The 23,318-nt window shown below is 46.9% G+C and overlaps 1 protein-coding gene across 4 annotated transcripts in view; it reads right to left on the reverse strand.

Moving 5' to 3' along the window:
- RUNX1 (RUNX family transcription factor 1) overlaps positions 1 to 23,318 on the reverse strand; it is a 227,823-nt gene that overhangs the window by 157,709 nt on the left and 46,796 nt on the right. The window lies entirely within an intron of this gene.

Below are 23,318 nucleotides of genomic sequence, written 5' to 3' on the forward strand. Positions count from 1 at the left end.
TTCCTCACTAAAATGTGACCAATAAGGCAGAGAAGCAGGACAGGAGCTGAGAGTAAAGGCACATTAAGAAGGTTCTTCAGGCATGTTTCCCGTGTCTTTAATAATTGAAAAACCATCTTAGGGGATGTCATAAAAACAAATTAATAAACACATTTTAAAAAATAGTGTTTCATTTCCCACTAAGCTTTGCAGGGGCTGAAGGCATATGGTTGGCCCTCCCCACCGTGTTGACTGAGCCGTTAGTGCCACACATACGGAAACATTAGTGAAACAGCTGAGCTCTGTCCCCAGTCCCCCTGAGCACAGGACCCTGTGTTGGGAGCATGCACCAGGCCCCCAAATGTCACTTCTGATGTTCAGTTGAAAAGGTGTGCTTTACTGTTTTGGAGACCAAAGGATCCTCCAGCCCCAAGGTGAGAAGTGAGAGAGTCACATTAAAAACAATGACAAGGCACAATGTAATATAACAGAAGGGTGACCAACTGGTACTAGTCCTGGGGTCCTTGGAGACCCCTGGCAGGGTCCTGAGGACTGGATTGAGGCCTGTGTGGGAGGCCTGACAAGCCACATGGTGCTCCACCAGGACAACAGCCCTGGTTCCCAGCACTGAGGGCTGCAGTTTGCTGTGTCACATAGTCACCTACTTCCAAGAAACGTCTTTTCCATGTCAGATGAAAACCAGTTTTGAGGCCTCTCGCGTGCAGGTGCTGAGGCTGAGCTGACTGGAGAGACGGTGGGTGCCTTCCTGCCCCCATTCCCTCTGGGCCTAGCACCTTGCAGTCTGGGAAAAAACCCAATGGACATTTCTGGGTTGCTGCAGCTTCCTCCCCAGTGCTACCTGCTGCATCCAGCTTTCTGCAACCTTCCCAAGGGTCAGAATGTCCTCAGGAGGCAGGTGGCAGAGTTGCTTAGCTCTAGGGTGGAGTCCTGATTTGTCTCTCTGAGACAGAATGAGTGAGTTGGTCTATACCCTCTGCGGGGATCTGGTGTAGCCTGTTCCTTTGGCCTGGGGATCCCTCCAAAGCAACGCTTCCCTCTGCAGCCTCCTCAGACCTGCAGGGTGGCGTGGGATGACCTGAAGGGAGGAAGGGAAAGTCCAGAGACTGGGCCCTTGGTCACAGGATCCTTTGGCATGGCCTCTGAAGAGCCAAGTGTGGGGCAGGGCCCTCCCAATGCTGGGCTTGAGGAGCCATTAGCGAGCAGCCTGACATGGAAGGAAGGAGGCTCTGCTACCCCTCACCAGATCCTCAGGTGGCCTTCTGGCTGTCTGTCAGTTCAAGACTAAGACTGTCTAAGTCCAGCTGATAATGTTGGCAGAGGAATGCAGATGAGGAGAGCCACAGTGTACCCTGCTCTCAGCCTCCCCTCCCCCAAGCCCAGGAGCTTCTGGAACATTCCAACATTGCTCTAGGGTGTCCACGCAGCATCTACCACAGTAAGCGCATGACCTGACCCCGGGAAAACCTTAAACTGACTCACCTGAAGGGAGCAAGTGGGCTTTGTGATTTGAGAAATGTGAGGCTGACAGAGAGTTTTCTCATTCCTTAGCAAGGCTGAATTCACGTATTTTAGGAAGCCGTATTTGGGTTGTTATCCAGCTCAGACAATTCAGTGACCACACAGGCGCTCCTGCAATCGTTCTTGGGGTGGTGAAATCAAGAACGAAAAGTTCTCTCTCCCCATTTAGAAACCCACGGAGCCGGGAGGCCCAAGGCAGACTTTTTATATTACAGGCTCCTTCTGTGTGAAGAGGAAGTTCAGTTTTCATTTATCTCTGGCGCCCTTTGAAGTACAAGCCTCTGTCTGCTTAATGGCCCAAACCAGAAAGACCAGGATGAATTCCTCTTACATTAAACAAATCCGAGTCTGAAAAGGCTGTAATATTTCTAAACAAGTGAACCTGCCTCGATCCTGGCATTTCCTCACTCAAGATGGTGCCTGGGAACTGTCGCTGCAAAAAATATGCTGCACTTCACAGCACGGAGCTGTCGGAGGTGACAGAGGAGACCCCTGACAGCTCTTCCTGCCCGAACCCATGTCTTCTTCTAATTCATTCTACTCACAGGGCGGTCTGTCTCCTGCAGGGGCTGAGAAAAAATAGAGGTAGAAAGAGAAGAGGGGGCAAGAAAGAAAGAAAAGATGAAACGTGGAGAAACAGCAAAGGAAATGAAAAGAACTTAGCTGCTCAGTTCCTTCTCCTGCCTGACCCAATTATCAGATTTTGCATTTAAGTTTAAGACAGAAGATCAAACAGCAAGAGGCACTTTGTACTTCTGCCAGGAGACCATATGATATCTCTCAGTGACTCTCCTGCATGCCAGGAATACGGAACCATGCCTCTCAGCCCGCCTGCATATGGTGCAATGCGTAAAAAAACAGCAACATTCATAAGTGACTGCACTCATGGATCCTGTCCAGGATTTATGGCACTTTATCAGTTAAAGAAGAAAGGCCATGGCACAATCTAATTTTAACTTTCCACAAATAAGTCAAAAGTGGAATGAGAACTGAAAGAAGGACCAAGGCTTGTGTCACGCTTACTTTGCAAAATTGATCATCTCGAGGGTCGTTTTTTTATGTGGTACAGGGCTTTTGACAAGGTATGGATCATGTCTGCTCAGGGTATTTTGACGTTTCTGGCAGTGGCCATATGCATTCTCCATAAATGGGAAAGGCTGGATGGCAAACCTTCCCTGCTTCCAGCCCTGGCTTACAGCTTGCCTCCTGGGAGAATGACTTGAAGAACACATTTACGTTCAGATAGTTTATGGGGGCCACGGTATTTCATGGGGTTTCGTGCCTCTGAAGAAGGCTTTGTGCAGCTAGATGAAATAGATAGACGCCTTGCAAGAGTCACTTCCCAGAATCAAGAGAGCGTTGTGAAATCTTGACTTCTACTTCAAGGCTGGGAGTTTGTGAGTGGTGGGTGGAAGCATCTACCCTTTGTGGTGACAAGTTTTGGAAACACCCTGGATGGCTCCCTCACTACGAGTGGCAGCAGAATTCAGCTGGACACAGAAGAACTCCTTTATCCAAATGGAATCAGCTCAGATTCTTTTGAGATTTTTCAAATTCAGCCCCCCCCCCTTTTTTTCGAGAAGACAGATATAGCAGAAGATGGAAATGGCTGTTTTGTTCTGTTATCGGATGGCTGGGCATTTTGAGATTGACCTTGAAGGTCTCCCCCCCCACGGCCCCCACACAGACCCCACTTCCCTTCACCCTGGAGGAGACTCACTTCCTCCTTTGCACCTTCGCTGTGCTCCTAAGTCGGCCAGAGGCTCTGCTGTCTCACTCTGGCAATTAACTTCTGCTCCTTGTTCTTTGCGTCTGTGAACTCATCTGTCCTCACAGTAACCCCAGGAAGAAGGTGCCCTACTGTGTCCATTTGACAGACCACTATGGACCACAGAACACGGACGAGAATCCTGACTGCATGAAGAACGACGGGGAACAGTTGGCCAATCTGGGCGGAGAGTATGCACCGGTTCTTTGCGTTACTCTTGCAACTTTCCTGTGTGTTCAAATTATTTCATAATGAAAGGGGGAGAGAATCTCAAAGGTTAGACACTATCAGTGTGTGAACGATGGGTTTTACATATAACAGCTCATTCTATCATGGCTCTCTTATAAGTTATGTACGTATCATATATTTATCCCAACTGTACACATGAGGAAACTGAAGCTCAGGGAGACTGAAGAATACATTCAAAAAGACTGTGCTTGTACATCCCAGCTGTGCTTAGCTACAGTTGGAATTGGTTTATTAATGTGGTGTTAAGCTCTCAAAAGCTGAGAAGAAATACAATGTCAGGTCAGTTCTTTTTACCAAAGAGAACTTGATGAGATAGTAGCTGCCAATCAAGACTCTGACCTCAAGAGATACAGTATAAATCTTAAAGCTTCTTAGCTCTCTTTAATTAATGTACAGATAATAGATTTTAAAAAAAGTGGGGGAATCCAGGGAAAGGTTAAGCATTTGGAACTTTGTTAATTTTAACCCTTCCTTGTAATCATTAGCATTTAAACAATAATTTTTTTTTACTTTGTCTTAAAAACATAACATGATCTTGATCTCTTTTATCACCTCCTGAGTACATCAAAATTTTTTGTTATATATCAGTGTGTCTGTCGTTTTTCCAACCATCCATCCATCCATCCCTCCATCCATGGACCAAGGTTTCCATCCATCCTTCCATCACCCGCCGTGTATGATGTATACGTACTATGAACAGGTCATGTCCGAGTGAAGGCACATATCTTGCCTTCACTGAGTTGGAGGCAAAGACGCATGTGTAACTAACTAGACCCGGGGAAGAGTGCAGGTCGACCAGAGGGCAGTAGATAGGGAGGTAAAAGCCAGAAGTTCAGAGGAGGAGAACTGCTCCTGCTGTAGGGCCTGTGATTGCAACAATCAAACCTCAAGCACCACATATTTCACAGAACAAGCACAACAGCATGTGGTGTGGTTCACCAGCTCTTTATGAGGGATTTTTGTGGCTGTCCAGATGGAGCAGTGCACTGCATTGATGTCTCCCCTGGAAGTACCATCTCCGGGAGGATCTTCATGACCCTTGTCACCAACACAGGTCGTAACTGATCACTTAGAAACCATCATGTTTCCTAAGTCCAGGATAATTTCTCCTAAATACATTAATAGGCCAACATTTAACTTTACGTGGCATTTTTATTTCCCACTATCTAGATCTTTCCAGAATGTGTTTATTGATATGGCACCTGGACAAGTTCATTTTCACTAGGAAAGCTGAGAATTTCACTGCCTGTTGCTCTGATTTCCAGAGGAGTTATAAAATATTGAACTGGTGAGTCCAACCTGACCCCTGGGGGCCTGGAATTAAAACATTTCATTTAGGAAAATGTCCATTTGGTTTCTGCCTCCATATCAATATTCTATAGCAAAACATCTTCCAATTCCATAGTAATTAAATAAATAGACATTTTTACTGGGCCCTGTGCCAAAGGCTTTGGAAGTGAAAATTGATTCTATCTGCTGGCTTCGTTTGTCCACTGGCTTATTCTTTACATAAAGATATCTGTACTATATACGTTGCCCTAAAATGAAAACAAATGGAAATCACCAGCCCATCTTCCTAAGAATAGTGGTTAAATGCAATTTCTGTCTCCTGCTTGGCCAAATGAGTCACATATTACTATCACTCGGGCCGTTTGCTATTTGATAGAATTCTATCATACAGTAACACACCACCCCAATTGATCTTTTGTGAAAACTAGATGTTTATATGTTAGGTTTATTTACTGTAGACTATATGCTATAATGGAGAAGTGAGTGAGACATGACTTTCCACTTAAAGGGAAAAGTGGTTTGGGATTTTGTATTGATCAACTCTGTGGAATGACAAGAACTCCCTTCCAGCCGGTGGTGTGCACACACCACGGCTTCAGGCACTGTTTCCCCGGCCTCTCCTCCAGGATCTTCCTACATTTTCCAGTTGCATAGACAGACTCATGGGCCCCAGACCCTGAAGTGAACTTTGACCCTCTTACCCCTCAACGTCTTGGGTGGGGGGAGGAGGCGAGGTCATATTGTCACACCACTTTTACATTAGTGATTCCTAAATCCAAGATCCTCAGCCCACAACTCTTTCCCTGGAATACCAGACTTCAATTTCTGGAAGACATTGAGATCTCTACTTGTATATATGATGGGATCTTCAAAACCAGTACATTTCAAATTAAGCCCATCACACGAATGGATTCTGAGGCTCACTGGATGGCAACCTGTTAAAAGGTTTTTCCTCTTAGGTCTAGGTCTGTCTCCTGGATTTTCTAGATTTCAGCCCTGCATTTAGGAGGCAGACACAATCTTTCATTCATACTCCTCAACTCTCTAAAAGATATTCTCAACTGGGCACCTGTGACATCATCGTGTAATTTGGCATATTTGATTTGTTATTATATGGAGGACAGACTTCTGGGTATGAGGTGGACAAGGGAAGTCCAATCCCTGCAGCTTCCTGGCTTCCTGACCTGGGCTCACATAACTCACATAACTTTACATAAAGTTATCTGTACTATGCATTGCCCTAAAAAGCAAACAAAGGAAAGTAACCAAAAGCCCTAGGTATCTGGGGTAGTCCTATGTGGGGAATTTTTGGGTGTGAGTTTTATAACATCTCACAGATCAAAACTATTTTTTAACAAGCCTCTTATTTTCTCTTAGAGTTAGTATTCTACTTTGTACCCATTAATGTAATCTATTTTCCCCCCACAGAACCAATCCATTCTTCTGTGTGTTCATTACGATTATCCTCCAATACTTCCTCTTGCAGGTCCCAAGTACCAGTTTAATTTACTAAGAGAACAGTGGTGGCCTCCCAACATGTCACTGGAGGCCCTTCACATTAGACCCTGTTCCCCAGGGCCATCACCACCTGAGCAAAGCATGTTAACCCTTTCTACTACTGCCAGTCACGTGTGAGTTACACCAAATCTGCTACTAACCTGCAGACTGACATCCACCCCAGTTGTCATGGCTATTAAAATGTTCCCTAGGAGGGGACCCTGGAGCTGGCTCTCACTCCTCTTGTGAGTGTGCTCTTGGGTCCTTTTGCCTTATTATCTCAGTAGTTCTGATGAGTTAGCATCGTGGCGGCTTGGATCATCTTAACCTTTGCAGTACAACTCTGTCTTCTTATGCATACAAAGTTCTAGACAGTTCCTCTGTCCTTTTTTGATTCATTGCTTTTCAATTTTATTTTTTAAGTCAAGAGCAAAGAATTGAACTAATTGATGTTTTTTCTTTTTGAGGAGCTTGACGGTGTTCAGCCATCTTAATCATTTCACTAGTGAGACAGCTCAACCCTGGGTTTCTGAGGCAGAACAAGGAGTGACCTCCCCCAAGGCCCCCGTCAGGCTGGCTGACCCCGGGGAGTGCTGAGTAGGGACAGTCCGTGTCAGTTAAAGACGTGCCGGAGCTCCACCAAGGAACTTTCCTGAAACTAGGGCACATTGTACAGAAACCCCATTTTCAAACTGAAACCATGAACAAAAAAAGATGGTTCAGTGTGGTTTTTACTCAAAACCAGGTGAAGCTTTGTGGTTTAGCCAAGTTTTGACTTGAAGACAGAAAGAGCTTGCTGTGTTTAGCTGGATCTTATTTTAACTTTCATGTTCCATTTGGTTTTGTTTCCCAAACCTGAAATCTGGGGTTCATATGATGGGCATGAGATGAGGGACCAGCATGAAATCTGGTGCAGATGAAGACAACCTCAGCTTCGCAAGGACCACCCCCTCCCCCCGGGGTTCTCTCTGCTCCTTCTTTCTCCTGACACTCCTTCCAGAAAGGATCTGGCCCACACTCGGGCTTTTTAAAAAAGAGTAGAACTATTAATACCATACAAAAATAGCAAAGGCTGTTTTGCTCTTGTTTATTCTAACAGATCCATTACTGAACCAGCTTTTGCAAAGCAGCCATTAAAACTTTTGAGGAAAAAAATTTTAAGCAACAGACTGCATTTTACATATGCATGTAATATTTATATTCTTTAAGTGTCTATTGTGTGCCATATATCCGGACTTACTAAATTCTTACAATATATCACAATATTTTACAAAAAAGGGAAATTAGACTCAGAGAAATTGGATAATAGGCCCATATACTTAAGAGAAGGCAATCAAGTGATAGATTGAGTATCCCTTATCTGAAATGACTGGGACCAGAAATTTTAGATTTTATTTTATATATTTTTTATTTTTAGAATATTTGCACATACATATGAGATTGATTAGGACTGGACCCCAAATCTAAACAGGAAATTCATTTCGGCTTTATATACACTTATTCATATAGCCTGAAGGTGATTTGATACAATATTTATAGTGCACCTACATTTTGAATTCACCTAGAACATAAGGTCAGGTGTGTAATTACCTGTTTGTGGCATCATGTGGGTGATCAAAAATGTTGCATTTTATAGTATTTTGGATTTTTCAAGTTAAGGATGCTCAATCTATACTAGGTAGATCCATCTAGTAAGTGGAGGAGGAGAGTGTGCCTCTCTCCCCAGGGACTTTCTCTAGCTCTTTCCATCAGACCATGGTGCCTAGAAATCAGGCCAAATTTCTATTTTCCAGTGGTTTTCAACTTGGCAAAGAAGCCAAAATACATACCTAAAGCCACGGTCCATGGAGAAAGTGCTCAATGTCTTATGAGTTGCTGGGATGGCAGGCTGTGTAAGGCCAGAGGAGAGGGAAGGTCACGCACAGCAGATAAACGGGAGGCTTATTGGTTAGAGTGTCACATTTATCAAGGAGAGCTGAAAGAAGGGAGAGGCTGGGCCTAAACTGTGGAGGGTCTTGGTTTTGTGGCCAGTGAGTTGAATTCTACCCAGGGAAACCAGTCAGGATTGACAAAATCAGAAAAAAAAAATTGCAGGCTAAAACCTGGGTTTTAACTTTGAAAGTCATTCATGTCTCACTGAAAATTTGAAAGACGCTTTTAAAAATGCAGTAATTGGCTCACTTTTCAAGAAAAATCACAGGAAAAAAAATGAATCATTTTTGCACTGCGCTCAACAATGAAATATACTTGTAATTATAGATTAATATGAAGCTTTGCTTTAATTTCTGAAGTATTTATTAGCACATATCTTGCATCTGTCAACTGCCTACTTTCTCCAATCAAAAAATTTCCCAAAATATGTGGGCTTTTTTTTTTCATAATCATCACTTCCTAGGAGAAAAATGAAATCAAATTTAAATTCTCCCTAATGAGAAAAATGGGATGCTAAGGAAGAAGCTCTCAGGTAGGATTGGACCTTGGAATACCACAGAAGGTATGATGTCTAAGATCATCTCCCCACTGGTAAGTAACTCTCATCCCCTTGGATGTGACATGGCCTCCACTGGAAATGGGAGGGAAGGTCCCAAGCTTGCTTTGGCATGCTATTTTAGTGAACATAATGAACGTTCTAGAATATGATAAAGGTTGCATTTCAGAAAGGTGGACAATTGCTGAGATGCCCCCCTGAAAGACAAAAGTCAAGCAGAACCTAGAAGGATAATCTTGCTAGAGTGTCATAGTCTCTCACCTGTTGGTATTTATGCTTTCCTTTGGCTACTAGTTATTTCTGTAAGATAATTTTTATTTATTTATTTTTTTTACCAAGCAGTCTGGTAAGGTTATGGCAACAGAAAAGTCAAGAAAATTCATATATGAATTCTTCAAAACCCCAAAACATGAAGGAGGCCAACAATACAATAGACTGCTGAGGTCTAGAGCTTACACTGACTCCCAGACTGCCTCCTTACACTGCCTCCTCACAATTATCCTTCACGTGATCATTGTGAAAATGTTCATTTCAACCAACTCTGTGGACATTTCTTGGAGAACCCTTGATTAACAAATGAAGAATTTGATAACCTAATACAGTGTTTGAGCATGTAGTGTTCTCTTTTGACTGTTGTTGCTTTACTGTGGCTACTGTATAGAGTCCTATTTCTTTTCAATCAAAGATCATCCCTTTTATCTTTAAAAAAGAAAGTGAAAAATTGAAAAAGTTGGGACTTTGTGCTCTCTACTGTTCCCCAAAGGCCAACTGTTCATCATCTTCCAAAACGAATATTTTGAACCCACGTCATAACATTTGGCAAGAGTGTGGTTATTTTCAATGATCTTCCAGTTGGGGAACACTTATTTATTTATTTTTTTTCAGAAGCTACCAAAAGTCATCTCTGGAGGATTATCTGGGTTCATTGAGCTTGGGCTGTGGGCTTCAGTACTGGAGTTGGTTGCAATTTAAAAAAAGTTTGACTTTGGACAAATCGTTCCAAGAAATCATCGTCTCAGTCAAAAGTCTAACTTGATGGCTTATCATCTCTAACCTATGACCACCTACTGTATACAGAGAGAAAGGCAAAGATTCAACCTGAAAGCATCCTTAAGCTGTCCTGAAAATACTGACCACACAAGAGTGGACTTCTGATCTGAATCAGGTTATACCTAACTTCACACCAAATCTAGAAGTTGCTCCTGGCAGGGTGCCGGGGACCTGAAAGCATTAGAGTGACTTGTCCATAACCCTGTAGGGGGATGTCTTCAGAGAGAACTGAATGCTGTCTCTGTCTTTGACCCAATCTCCTGTTCATGTGGCCCAGAGCTATGGGAGGGATGGGACTGCTTCCTCATGGGCTTCCTATTCCCTCACGGGTCCATGAGGCAATGTGGCAAGCGTCCAAGGTCCAAGGTCTTCACCGAATAAGGGATGCTTTGCATCCAATGAGCGAGAGGCCCCTTCAGACATTCTTGCACACTGACTGACCATCCGATGACGAATGTGAGGGGCTCCTTCTGGTGAGTTTTCCACAGAGCTCACAAGTAGGTGGTCCTTGTGCGGTAAATGAATGGGAAGGTGCTCTCAGAAATGAAAAGGGAATGAGCCACTCTTCCCTTTCAACTAACCTCAAAAAAAGAAAAAAAAAAGACAGAAAGCCTGGGTTTGATGTGTTATTATTCGTACTCTCCCAGGAGGGGGAAAGAAAAGACCTTCAAACTTATGAATTCTATTTTTACAAGAATAACAAGATGTCACTGGGAGAACATTATTTTATTGGGGAAAAAATTTATTTGTCTGCCGCTGCCTCACATATTTCACAGTTGTGTGTTTCCTGGTTAAAAAGCACTAACTTTTTCAACATTTGCTGCTCATTTTGTGAGCCAGATCAGGGCAAGGAAATTCCATTATTTATGAACAGCTGTAGAGGGTAATTAAGGGACAGTCTGATGTTTCTGCCAGTTGCTGATAAACTGTGGGCTGTCTGCTTGAAGCTCGTTTTTCTGACTTGGGGGTATGTTTTCCAAAGCCACCTGGATGCAAAAAGAGTTTTTAAGTGACCCAAGGGTCTCCCTTGCTGAAGTTCTCAGACAAAGGAAACACTATCCTGGGTCTATCCTGGGCCAGGTAAGCTCCTGGTGTCTTTTAGGAGACAGACCATTGTCCCTTGAGCTGGGGAGGGGGGAGATTCCATGCTCCCTGTCAGCTCTGGGCTCTGAATGCTCCAGCTGCACGTGGCTGACTGGCAACGGCCGAGCCTCAAGAATATTGCACATATGCCCACACCAAAGTCTTGGAATTTCACAGCACATGGAGGGAGAGGAAGATTCTAGAGCCCCTGATCTGAGATACCCTCTGAGTTTTATATGTTGTAAACCCTCTTGGTCTTTCCTGTAAGTCACCGTCTCTACTGCCAAGGGTTTTTTTTTTTAAATTTTTTTATTTTTTGCAGTGGTTGATAACTCAGAGATCAATGCCAGTTATTCTCTACAACTACAACCAATAATATTTATTAAGAAAAGTTTTTCTTCGTTGATTTGTCAGAGAATTATGTAGTTATGTACATGGAATAGGGGGACTTACGGTTTCCTTCAGCAGATGTTGACAAATGTTAATATAAAACCCACCAGACCGATACTTAGTCTTTCTAGAAGTGTCCATATTGGCCATTTCATGGCTGCTTCCCTTTTTAACCTGTGATATATCTATTGCTCAATATTTTGATTATCTTCCCCAAAGTCATATGCACTCACGGGTCACTTAACAACAGGGACACATTCTAAGAAATATGATGTTAGGCAATTTTATCACTGGGGAAACATCATACAGTGTAGTTACAAAAATTAAGACAGCTACAATGTCACTAAGTGATATCATCTTGTGGGAACACTGTCAAATGTGGGGGCTATTGCTGAATTGAATGTCCTTCTGTGTCACATAACTGTACATCTATCATCTGGATAAGCCTATCCCACAGGTGGATAAGTCAATTCCACATCTCCTTTTAAGTGCATTTGATAGTGCTCTGATGATGTTTCTAGTGATATAAAAAGAGCAGCTTTGAGTTGTGCATGGTGGTGCAGGCCTGCAATCCCAGCAGGTCTAGAGGCTGAGGCAGGAGGATCGTGAGTTCAAAGCCAGCCTCAGCAATTTAGTGAGGTCCTAAAGCAACTCAGTGAGACCAGGTCTCTAAATAAAATATAAAAAAGGACTGGGAATGTGGCTTACTGGCTAAGTACCACTGGGTTCAACCCTGGTTCCAAAAAATAAAAATAAAAAATAAATCAGCTTTGTAAGTTGGGCTTCATTGACAAGCTTTTGGTTGCCTTGGTATAAAAGCAACACAATACACTGCAAAGGGCAGGACCAAGAGGCGGAGATGCTGGCTCTGCAAAGCACAGGGCCATGTGTGAGCTCTTGAGGCTCCAGAACCAGGTTGCCTGGTTCCAGCACCGTTCCACCCTGTTCATTCATGGCCCGGGGCTGCTGGCTGTAGACGGGATCATAACACCCATCCTGCAGGTCGCTGGAATGATCAAACGAGTCAATACACATAAAGCACTTAGAAGTGTGCCTGGCTAAGAGTAAGTGCTTTGCAAGGATCTGCTGTGATTACTTGGATCTTGGCTTTGTCCCAGGGGAGCAGGTTGGTGAACCCCTCTGGGTCTTGATCTTTTCATATGGAACATTAGGACTGAGTTCTCTGAAACCTTCACCTGAATTTCTTTCTTCCTAAGCAAGGCAACTTGCAATCGCCTAGGGAAGGTCATACAAAGGAAAGGACTAATTTATCCACCAAACCAGGCCAATGGGCATAGCTGGGCAGTGCAATCTGCCTCATCCTGAGCCACGCACAGAGATGGGGGAAGGGGGATTCTGCCTGTGACAATATGGGGGCGGGCACGTGGTCTCCAATGATAAATGTCACATTTAAATTGCCCTTCAATGAAACAACTGCTTCCCAAACCTGACATACTATTGGAACCCATGCTTTTTTTTCAACACCCATCTTCATTTATTCCTGACTCATAGAGGGGGACACCAAAGGAGGAGACCTGAGTTAAAAGTCATTTGTGTGAATTTTTGTCATCTGTTTTCTCTTGTAAAGCCACATCCACCATCCTGAGAGAAACGGTTTTCCCTGTCGCTGATGGAAAGTTAAGTCTCTTCATGAGGAGGATTTCCCTTCCAGAAATCCAAAATGAGGAAAGCATCAGACAGTGGGATTTTGTGCCAGGGAGTAGTTTTTTTCCAAAGATTCAAATGGAATAATTTGTTTTTTCATGGTTTATAGGTAGTAGATAAAACTTACATGGAAAAACGGATGAGAAGAAATGGAAAATCAGACACAGGCCCTGGAATTGTATGCTGAAAAAGCAATTTGTTTTCCTTTGGCTGTGCCCAGAAATAACTTGAGGTCAACAAGTGAGTATTTCTACTGGAAGAATCATCTACAATTAGGTCGCCAACTTAGAGAAGAAGTGGGCGGAAAGTTCAACACCAACTCTATCATTATAAAGGCACTTGATCAGCAGAACTGTCAGTGACGGACTGTTGACTTAAGATGATTAAGAGGATAAAATATCAAAGCAGAAGATGAGGAGTTTGTGAAAGCCCCCCTCCTAAGATCAACAGCAGCCGAGGGTCCAAACATGGGAAAGTGGCTCTAATAACATCCCTGGGGACTTGGTTTGAACTTGGTGCCTTCCACAATCTGATGTGAGAAACACGGGTGATTCTGCTCGGGGTCTCTGATCCGGCCATGGAGACATGGGCCATGCATTGAATTCTGGTGGTGACCAAATGACAACTCTGTGATTGTCAAGGATGACCGAGACATGGCAATACTCTTCTGACGTCCTGCTGGGAAATTGGATGTGAAAACCGAAAACAGTACGCTCAAGCTTCTCCTTAAACAATAAACACAAATGACCAAGCCTGGGGCCAGTGGACAGATGGGCTGGCCTAGCTCACCCAAGAATAAATGTATTTTTTTTTTCTTTGAAGTTTATTTAAGGTTTAAAAAAAGAGACCTATTTGTTAATTGGATACCTATTATCACATTATTTATGGGTTTTTTAATGACGACATTTTATAAATATCAGATCCATATGAACCATGAAATTCAGAACCATGAAATTCAAATTCCTGCTTTGTTAATAGCTGACTTTTCACAGTAGTTTTACTTGATAATTAATTTGCTCCATTTGGTTTGATCATTGCAGAGTCTGAACTACCCATTGATGATCTATTTTTTGTCTTTCAAATCTTCCTTCCCCATAATGACATGGCTTTAAGTTTCACAATCTTGCTTCTATTTCGTTAGCAACAAAAGGGGTCTGGGTCCTGGTATTTTGGTATCTGAGGCTCACTCAGTGCCAAGAGTTCCCCACAGCGGGCGGAGGCTTGGACAGAAGCCCAGAGAAGCAGGGTCTAAGAACATCTGGCAAACACGCAGCTGTAAAGCCAGGCAGGAGCGGGCAGCGCCAGGTACCACGGCACGCATCAGTGCCCAGCGGTGCCAACGGGCCGTCTGCAGGTGCTCTGCCTCAGGCCACCACTGTCATCTCCATCATCACACGGATGTGAGCACTTTTCTCCTGCCATCGCCACCACCACAAATCGCCACGCCCTTTCTTACCAAGGATCTAAAGAGCCTCCTTGGCCACAGACGAGGTGTTTGGAACTCTCCCAGGAACTCTTTGAAGTCCCACTTACCCACAGAGCTGCCATCTCGACAGCCTGCTCAATAAAATGAAGAAGGTTTACTGCTGATGGAAGGGTGGGGTCAGTCCAAGGCTGTTATGAAGTCAGAAGGGGTGTGTGTGTGTGTGTGTGTGTGTGTGAGAGAGAGAGAGAGAGAGAGATATCAGGCTGGAAAAGCTACCATCCTCTGGACTCCTAGTGACAATGTTCTCTTTATGGTGAAGAAAACAGTTTCATTAATACTTATGACATTATAATCTCCACCTTTAACATAGGAAATGAGCTTAGAGAAATTCAGTGATTCCCATGATCTCACAACCAATAGGTGGAAGAACTGAGGTCTAGGCAAGTTGGCCTATCCTGGTGGTCCAGGACACTAAGCTGCCTCCCGCGGGACTCTTCAGGAACATCCCAGGCACCCAGTTCTGGTCCTTGGCGGCTCTTTCCCCCACCCACAGATGTCTGCTAGGTCACAAAGGGAGAAGGCACTGAATGTCAGGGAAAGTGCATAAGGTAGACTTTTTGAAGGATGCACCAAATCATACCGCAGGCGTCCATCTTGCCTTTCAGAATGACTCGTAGGAAGGTAGAGAATTGGGAGTGCTGGTGGTCATGTGACTCATAGGAAACTCGAAGCTAAACTACACTCCGAATGAGTCATTCTTTCCAGAAACAATGGCCCTTATTTCTCCAAAACTCTTAATAGACTTTTACAAATAGGGTTATAAAAAAAAGCTAGTTAAGTTTAATACTACCGCTACTTCCACTCATTATTACCAAAATAACTTTATTACTAATATTATTACCAATAATAGCTTTCCATTTTTGATAAGTTGTTATCAACTTGTCAGATTCATGTTATCAAACATCAAATAACAAGCCTGGAGGTCAAATAAATGCTAATTACACTTAATGGCAATGACCCACCATCTTTTCACTGTCTTGTCTCACACCATGTCTCTTCTATCCTTGGTCCATGACAAATTTGGTTCTTGGAAAGCTGGACGGAGACTTAGAAACTAAAGAGGTGGAAAAGATGGAACCTGGCCAGTGGCTGGGAGTGGGTTGAAGGATGGGGACATCAGACCCACTCTCAAGTCCTAGTCCCACTAACCAAGGGCCAGTGGTGCCATTGGTAGAAGTAGAGAAGTAAAAAGTCTGAGAAGATGTTGATGAGTTCAACTGGGGACCCACTTGCTTCAAGTTCCTCAGGGGACACCCCAGTGGATGTGCTCAAGACTTGATTGACGGCAAGACCAGAGCTTCAAGGCAGCCGGCCCGGCTGGGTCCAGTTCCAGTTCTGGGCCTGTAGTGTCAAGGGAGGAGTGGGAGGGTCTCCAAGGGTGAAGGTGGACCAGCCAGAGTCTAGGACTCAGATGGAGTAAGATGAATGAACAGTGGCCAGGAGAGGACGGGCTAGTAGGAGTAACGAGACCTACAGGGAATAGCCAGTGTGAAGGAGAAGGGTCAGGGGTGGGAGACATTTTTTCAAAGAATTCAGTGATCTAGAATTGAGTCCCTTGTGTATCGTCACATTGGTCACCAAAGTGGCTCAATCTTGGTGTGTCATTGTGTATGAGTCCTTTATGAGGGCTGGAGAGTGCGAACATTGCGAGAGCGAGATCTTGGAGACGACACCATTTTTACAAAGAAGCCTAGAATGATGCAGCCTGCCCTAGACCTCGACCATGGAGAAACCATGGCTATGGCTGCCCGTCTTTGGTGCATGTGGAGGAAAGACGGTTCGAGAATCACTACATCAGAGGAAGTGATGGCAAAAGGAATCTATGCAGATGGTGTCTGGCAGGAACAGCAGAGCCGTTGAAGATGAGAGAAACGCCCACCTGGTGGAGGGAAACCAAGAGAGAGCAGAGAAGTGCCGGGGAGGAGGAGAGGGAATGAGGAGCGGATGCAGGAGCTCTAGAGGGAGCAGCAGGTGACCTGTCACGTCTTTGGGAGGCAGATGGGCAAATGCAATATTCATTAGAAAGAGGAAACGAGGTGCTGCTAGATCCTGTCCTGGGAAGGAAGGAAGTTCATAGCTGCTGCTCTTCCCAGGAGCACAGGACTGAGGGGATCTTCCCAGAGGTCGGGGTGCCAGGGCTGGGGGTCAGGGTGGGCAGCCCAGGGCTGGGTTTGGCCTATCTCTGAAGATAGAGCCTGGCAGAAGGCTGGGCAGGGGCCAGTCAGCTACCGAGTGCACAGGTTAGAATGAAAGGAAAATCGTGTCCAAAGTGGCCTTGTGATGCCAACACGTTTTAGGAGCGTTTGCCTAGAAGGGAGGAAGGAAGTGGTGGGGTCTCCACAGCGGGGGCAACTTGTGGTGGTCATCGCGAGTGAATGAGTGACGAAGGTGACAAGTTCAGAACTCTCCTGAAAGATGCAAGGGATTCCGTGTGACTGTTTAGTGGGATGGTCTGAGCATAGCGTCTTGCAGTGGATTGATGGAGCTGCTGGAGGCACTTCCCGAGAATGACGGGACTCGTGGCAGAACCAAGGTGATCAAAGGACACCGCCTGGCACGGGAGCAGACGTGGCCAGAGGCAACGTCACCATGAACATGGAAGGTAGACAGGAAGGAGTCGAAGCCTCGAATGAAGGAACATTACAGAGTGCGAGATCTTGGAGATTTTTGCTCTGAAAGCGCCGAGCCCACGGTGAGCACTGAAATAGTCTAAGACCAATGACACCTTCCTCCTGCGCTGACCCCAGTCCCAACGTTGGGAGGTGTCCTTAGTGCGCTATGTCTACCCAGAGCCTCAGAGTGTGACATCTTTTGCAAAGAAGGTCTTTGAGATGTGATTAGTTAAGAGGAGGTCAGACTGGATTCGGGTGGGTTCTCCACTCAGGGACCGACGTCAATGTAAGAAGAACACAGAGGTTCAGGGGCAGACCCACGCGAAGAGGAGGCAGAGACTGGAGTCCCACAGCCACAACCCCAGGGACGTCAAGGACTGCTGGGAGCCACCAGAGCGGGAATCAGCAAGGGAAGACTGTCCCCAGAGCCCCCGAGGGACCATGGCCCTGCTGACACCTTGCTTTTAGACATCTGGATTCTAGAACTGCAAGGGAACACATTTCTATTGTCTGAAGCCACCCAGCTTGTGGCAATTGTTGTGGCAGCCCTTGGTGGCTCACAGGGTCCCTGAGCCCTGCCTCTGAGCTTTTCTCTGTCCCCCTGGAAAGCTCCCCCTAGGGTCACATGGCCCTGGTGCCCGGGTCATGATTGGAAGGCTCCGGAGCCCCACCGCAAGGCTTCGGGCCCAGGTCAGGGCCTTTCTCGGCCTGCCAGTCCTCCCAGCATTCTGACTTAACATCTTTGTTCCTTTGAACTTGAGGCGGTGGCTGGAGGCTGGAGCAGGAACGTTGTTTTGACTAAACTCCCCACTGTGTGGTTTTCAGGTCAGACAGTCAGCCTTTGTTCTGTGAGTCATCGCCCAGAGATCCAATTAAGTCCTGCCTCCTCCGCCGGAGGCCAGGGCTCCGTGACTTAGGGAGACCTGGAGCATTTAGCCGGTGACTGAGGAAAGCCAGACGTGCCAGGGGAACCGAGTGCTGACACAGGCAGTGAGCACAGAGATTAGGGGCCCGGGACGGTGGGTGGTGACGAATGAAGTCCCCTGATCACTGCTTCCAGGCTCCGGAGCAGCTGTTGATGCCTGACACACTAATTTAGGCCCCAGGAGAGAAAGTGAGGGGCCTTGGCTTTCTTAGAGGAGGCCCGAGGTCAGGGGGAGATGAGACACGCCTTAGCACCTCTGTCCCTTTCACACGGGATGAGAAAGAGTCACCAATGGGAGTCTGGCCGGGATCTTGGTGGTGGGGAGGATTCCTTTGAAGTCTGACATCACTAAGAAAATTCTCATAAAACTGAGAAGCGGGGGAAGAGACAGAACATCTCTTCCTGGCAGGGAGCACACCAGAGACCTGGGATGTGAGACCGAGTCACCCAGAAGAAGAGACCCCACCCCCCTAAAAAATGAAAAAATTAAACAGACAAGATTTCCAGAAGGGCCTGGAGAGTGCGCCTTTGTGGACCGGTTTCCCCCTTGGGGAGGACTCCCCCCCTCCTGAGGGCACAGGTGGCCCCAGACTCACAGGGATGCTCCGGCCTCAGTTGGGCTTCTGAGACGGGGGGTGGTTTCTGCTGGTCCCCTCTGTCCTTGAAGGATGTGTGGGCCCCGAGGGGCCGTGTTTTGTGACTTCCCACTCTACTTCTCTAAACGGGGTCCTATACACATGGCCCCCAACTGAAGGGCGCCCTGACTTCCCCGACGACTGCCACCACATCAGGTTCCTGCCACGCTGCCACCCGCAGCCTGGGTCTGTGCTTTGTTCTGTTCTGTGACATCATCTAGTACTTTCAAAAAATGTGCCCGGGGCGCGCAGCGGCTCCTTCTCTTCCTTCCCCGGAGGGTCTGTCCTGGAGTCCTGCCCAGAGGCTGCCTCTGAGGTGCGGCTGTCCCTGGGAACAGGAGCTTGGCATTTTCTCTGTTCCCGGCTGGCTGGCCCCTCCCTACTTACACCCCCCCACACACTCCTGACTGTAGAGCCCAGCAGCAGACCGTCCACCTACTAAGATTATTTCTTTTGAATGGATTTCTCGACACCCCAGCCCTGGTCCAGGTACAGCGCCTGGAGTGGCAGTTGTTTGAGGTTGCGGGCTGGATGAGTGAACAGCTGGTGGGTTCTGACCTAGTAGCTGACCATGGGCAGGTCACCTTCAGGATTTGGGGAAGGGGAATAGAGAGTGTGGCTTTCCAGGCTTGGGAGCCCCCGATCCTCAGAGGACTGAAATGATGCCAATAGTTGGGGGTTTAGAGAGAGCAGGGAGGTGGGGAACATTGCCTTTGGGATATCCTCTTAGTTCATACTAAGGTGTGAGTGACTGACACTTTTACACTATCCTGTAATAGAAGGGGACTCCCTGGTTCTCACCTCCCACCTCTTTGCTGTGGGGGACGGCGTTTTTGTTGCTGGTTATTTAACCTCTCTCTGCTTTAGACTTCTCTTGGAGGCTCCTCAGAGAGTGGACAATGAAGTGAAATGACACACACAGAGTATCCAGCTCAGAGGTAGAAGCACCATAACTGTGAGCTATCCTCACAATTACTCGGGTCGCCCCTGCCCTGTGCTTCTATGAATCTGATTCATTTCCCTGCGCAGGGGACTGACCTGAGCATTGAGGTTCCATCCTTCTTCTGTTCAGAGCTGCTTCCCACCCAATGGGCTGTTCTTCATGTCTCCTTGTCAGTTTCTCTCTTAGTCCACTTTTTATTACTATAATAAAGCACCTAAGATAGGTTACTTTATAAAGAAAAAAAGTTTATGTGGAGTTCATGGTTCTGGAATTTTAGGGGCCATATCATGTGATAATCTTGTTTTTTTTTTTCTTTTTTTCCACATTTTTTATTGGTGCATCACAGTGGTGCATAATGATGGGATTAGTTGTTGCATCTTGGTGTCTGTGCACAATAGAACAACATAATTTGGCCAATATCACTCCCCAGCCCTTCCTCCAGGTGATGATCTTTTCTCTGCCACCCCACTGGCAGCACAGAGCATCCCGTGACAAGTGACAGGAAGTGTGCTGTGTGTGCGTGTGTGTGTGTGCGTGTGTGCGTGTATATGTGTGCTGTGTATGTGTGTGCTGTGTGTGCGAGCGTGTGTGTGCGTGTGTGTGCGTGTGCGTGTGTGCGTGTGTGCGTGTATATGTGTGCTGTGTATGCGTGTGCTGTGTGTGCGAGCGTGTGTGTGCGTGTGCGTGTGCATGCATGTGTGTCTCTCTGCGGGGTCTCTCTCTCCATCAAGCCCAGGTCTCAGTGGTGAAGGCACCACCCTGACGACTTTACCTAATCCTAGCCACCTCCCAGGTGACCTTGGTAGTGTCATTGTTGGATGGAGTTGCTGCCCTACCTGACAGTGGGGATGAAGTGTGACCCATGACAGGTGGGAGAGCTTTCACCAGCCCAACCTACACAGCAGTGTCCTTCAGAGGAGGATCAGATGAGCCTGTGTGGCTGTTAGGGTGGGCTCTGAGTCTGTGACTAGTGTCCCTCCAAGAAGAGACAGGGCAGGATGTCATGCTGGGGTGCAGCCTGAAGTGACGGAGTCAGAAGCCAAGGAGGCTGAGGGCCACTGGCAGCCACTAGCCGGCGGACAGAGGCAGGGGGAGCCTCCCCCAGAGACTGCAGATGGCACACGCCCTGCTCACACTAAGTTTGGTTTCCAGCCTCCAGAACTGTAAGAATCAGTCTCTGTGGTGTCGTGTTCAGCCCCTCAGTTGGTGGCAGCGTCGTTTTGCAGCACGGGTGGGTGACACACAGCCTCTGCAGAGCCGAGGAGCTTCTCTAGAGCCTTCAGAGGTCCTGCTCTTCCCAGGAGCCCAGAGAGGCCAGGGGGCTCCCTGGACACTCCCCCACTGACAGGCGTCATGCTCTGTCACACTGCACAGGAGGCCCCGGGGCTTCCTCTATGAGATGGCATTTTGGGAGGATCACAGTATAGGAGCACAAACCCAGGGCCAGGGCACATTCCCAGCAGCTGGACTTTGGGGAGGTGGACACCTGGAGCCTCAATTTCCATTTATAAAAATCTGTGCCCATAAGTGACGGGGAGCAGGAGTGTTCTTGGTGCCGGGATGGAGCAGGCAGCAAGATGGCCTGGTCTTAGGTCAGGAACCCTCAAGAGGAGGCAGGCCACAGTCTCTCCACGAACAAGATGAAGATTCCACGGAGTAATGACAGATGTGAGGAGAAAGCCACAAGAAGATGGCATTAAACCTGCTAAAGACCGAACACGTCGAGGGCCGGTTCCTTTGGCTGGCAGCGTCACCTGCCACACAGACATCCTGGCCATGCGGCAGCCCCCGCTGGTTCTCGGACTGGCCCTGGGGCTGGCCCAGCTGAGGTCAGAGGGCAGCCAGCTGGTGGCCAGTGGCCTTTCCAAGTGCAGTTTTTCCATCTTGGGGCCAGCCGCAAAGAGGATGACTGGACAGGCAGACGGCCCAGGCCTCCGCAGGGAGGAGCAGAGACTCCTTCCAGGCCGTGCCTCAGGCTGAGCTGGCAGCGAGGCCCACGGTTCCCCGAAAGGGCCAGGGCCCTCTCTGCCAGGAAGAGCAGACGGGGCCACAGGAAGCGCACTGAGAGGTGCAGGGCTCGCAGGCCTGGGTCAGGCAGGTGTCTTCACCCCTGCACGTGCGTCTAGGTGACGGCTCGGGGAAGGACGGTGTGGCCCAGAGAAACTTCCAGGAGGAACAAAGGGCAAAGTTTCCAATCTAATGCAGATGTCTCGGAGATCACCATGGGTCAATGAAATGCAAGCAGAGCGACTTAGCAATAGGAGAGGAGAGCGCAAAACCACAGTCAGGTGAGGGATGGGGAATAGAAACCATCGTCTTAAAAGATCAGTTTTGGAGAGACAAGAAATTCTAACTCAACAACACTGTCCCGGGAGCTCCTCGCCCCTCCTGGCTCTCCTCTGGAGTTACCTTGTCAGACAGAACGCATTAGGAGGAGGGGGCGGCGGTGGGGAAGGTCAAGCTGTTTGCTCATCCTAGACACACACACTCGCAAGTCCACATGCACACACATACACGTGGATGTGTGACCCAGGAATGTAGGGGAGGCTCGGAATAAATGCAATAGGCTGATGCTTTCTTCCCACAACACTCTTTGAGAAGAGTGTTGCTAATTTTCCTAAAAGTTGAGTTTCATACCCTTTGAAATCAAGCAAGGGCTTTGGTGAAAATTATGTTCCCCCCAAGGTGGCAGCCTGCTAGATTGTCTCAAAGAGCCAACAGCCACAGAAATAAGGGTATCTCTCATTCGTGAATGGAGGAAAAAATAAAGGTCGAGGTTTTAGGCTTGGAGCAAATTTTGTCAATCACTGGATCATTTAATGGTACCAGAACATTCCGGAAGAAGGACATTTTCTTGACCACAGTCATTATATTTTTTCCTTAAAAAATTAAAAATAATCTTGGAAGAAATTTGATAAGCTGGAAATAGGATAAAATATTCACTGAAGATGTTACCTCTGCAATTCCAATGATGGATCGTCTTTTTCCATTGAAGGGGACACCGCGGAAGCTTTTGCATTTTAAGCTCATGTACATACACGCAGACTTTTAAACCAATAATTCATTTAGTCAATAAGATGCCAGTTGCCCTAAGAAAATAGGCATTAACTTCCAGCCTAAATATTGACTGGGCACTTCTGTTCTCGTACACTCTCAGGGTCCGCAGCCAATTTCTGGGGCGGTGATCTTGGTTTCCTGACTGGAACTGTGACTTGTAGCTCCGGGCAAGCCGGCAAACCGGGTGGCGGGAGGTCCAGGGGAGCATGAGTCAGCTCAGCTCTGGCACCCTGGCGTTGGGGCCTGAGAGGAAACTTGACCAGTAGCCGAAGTCAGCAATAGGCTCCAAGGAGCCGCGCTGTGCAGTGCTGGCAATGTTGGGCAGGGGTGGGAGGGGACGCCAGGCAGGGCAGGGGCAGGAGGGCCCTCCAGGGCCAGCATGTCCATGGACCGGCACATAGCACTCCACCCTTCCCAGCAGACTACCCACCATCCCCAGCTGCCCGCCCAGGGCAGAATTTAATGACCTGGGAACTAGTTTCTCTTTGGTTTTGGTAAATTAAAAATGATACCCTGAGTCAGACACTAATATCATCTTCTATTTTTAAGGAACAATATCACAGCTCTGAGATTTGGCCTCACTGGAGTAGTGATTGCTACCTGGGGAGCTACTTAAGTGAGATTTAAATGCTGTACTTTACTATTGTCCTCTATGGCCCCGG

This window comes from Spermophilus citellus (assembly GCF_964194105.1).
Source record: "Spermophilus citellus genome assembly, chromosome: 7".
NCBI classification, from domain to species: domain Eukaryota; kingdom Metazoa; phylum Chordata; class Mammalia; order Rodentia; family Sciuridae; genus Spermophilus; species Spermophilus citellus.